This window comes from Pygoscelis adeliae, unplaced genomic scaffold (assembly GCF_000699105.1).
Source record: "Pygoscelis adeliae isolate BGI_AS28 unplaced genomic scaffold, ASM69910v1 Scaffold500, whole genome shotgun sequence".
NCBI lineage: Eukaryota > Metazoa > Chordata > Aves > Sphenisciformes > Spheniscidae > Pygoscelis > Pygoscelis adeliae.
In genome coordinates, this window is record NW_008823918.1 from 365727 (window position 1) to 367664 (window position 1938).

The following is a 1938-nucleotide window of genomic DNA, read 5'->3' on the forward strand; positions in this document are numbered from 1 at the left end:
GAACATGGTGTGTGTTTATGAGCTTTATACTTTTATGGTCTGTCTGATCTTGGCCTCTTCCTTTTAAAGTATCTAATTAAGTGTGCAAATGTTTTTGAGTAGTACGTGTTTTTATGACCTCATGATTGTCAAAACACTAGCAATGTAGGTACCGGTAAGATCTGTCTGCGATAGCAAGGACTTGGCTTAACAATCTCTTTCTTCTCAACTTAGGTAACTCTATTACGTACTTTGTTATCTAGAGAACTTTACATATTATTTTATATTACAATTTCATCAAGTCTCTTAGTAGTGCCTTTAGCACTATGACTAATATTTGTTACGTTACTTTTCATTCTTTCTGCAAGATGTGGAGGTAGATGTGAAGTTGAATATGGCGGCGGTTTGGCAACTACAGAATCATTTGCTGAAATTTGGAGTTATTTTTCATCAGCGCGTAAACACCCATTCAGTTCTTTGAATTTGGAACAGAAGGTGGTGAAGTATGTAAAGATTTCAGCCTGCCCGCCCATCCACAGAATTAAACTGTGTGTCTTTAGAAAATCCTGCCTTCTGTAAGCGTGCTCTGTGAAGCTTTTCGTGGCAGAGGAAGGTAGAGGCGGACTGTGATGGTGATCTGACAGTACAGGCCCATCTTTTAGCTAGATAAGGACGGAGAACTTAATAGGAGGAGACACTTGGTATAGCAACTAGAAGACAAACCTCATGAGCGGCGAGTAGGCTGGATTGCTGGAGAGATGCGCTACAGTATTGTTGGCAGGTCAACACAGAAGCTTCAGGCACGGGCACGTAGCATCATCGTGGTCCTGCTAAGTGATTGACGGTTGGACTTGATGATCTTAGAGGTCTTTTCCAACCTTAATGATTCTGTGATTCTACGGGGGGGTAAAACAAAAACATCACTAGGTAACTTACTCCATTTCATAAACTTCACATTTACAGAACGGGGCGTAACGTGCATCAACACTCTGAAGAGCCACACCAAGTTCTTCAAAAAGCTCTTCAGGCAGACAGGAGAAAGTGTATCTGTTAACTGGGTTTCTCCAGTGCCTGGGCCCTCGGCTGTATGGTATCCCCAACGCCCTACCCTGATTGCCGCCTGGCACGTTGGTGCTCCCTTCTCTGCAGTACCTAGAGACACCGTTTGCTCGTATTACACTGCTTCCTTCTCTCGTGGGGCTCTTCGGCTTGCCTGTAAACTGGCGCAGTCTCTTATCTTTCCTGCAGCCTCTCTGCTCACCCTAGACGTACGTGCACGCTCGACCGCCTGCTTCCTGCTGCCCCAGATCTTTCTGGTCGCATGCTGGGCAGGCCTGGAGGTCCCGCTCATGGGCTTCTACAAAAAATCTCGTCCAAACGTCCTCTTCTGAAAATGCAAGGCCTCATGCAGGTGCTGCAAGGGGCCACGGAGGTCAGCCGCAGTCTGTAGGGAGCGCTAGGCAGAAGCAGTCGGGGAGGGCTGGGGCCAAAAAATGATGCGTTCCTTCATTTTTAGCTTTTCTGAATTAACTTGAAAGAAGGCGTAACACTAAATCTGATACGTATGTACATATCTAAAACGTATATTACACTGTGTATGAGATGTATATATTACACTGCGCTTGATCTTAGCCAAAAGGCCAAGAAGTGGCACGTTTATGCTCCTGAGACGGGAAGGTATGAGGGGATTCCCAGCATTAGAAGAGAAATGCTATTGTTAATTGGTTTTAATGCATCTCAGAGTAAGCTTTGGCGGATCGTACGGGGACCTCGCCACCCGTGCCCTTGCTGCTACACGTGCTGAAGTCTTCTGAGGCGATGCGGAGGCTGCTCGCTGCCGCTGCTTTACGGTGCCGTCTGAATCCCTTCGCCCTGTCCCGCGCCGCGGCCTGTCCCGTTCCCACGGGTGCGCTTTCCCGAACGCTGTACGCACCTCACCGCCGGTGAACGGCTGCGGGT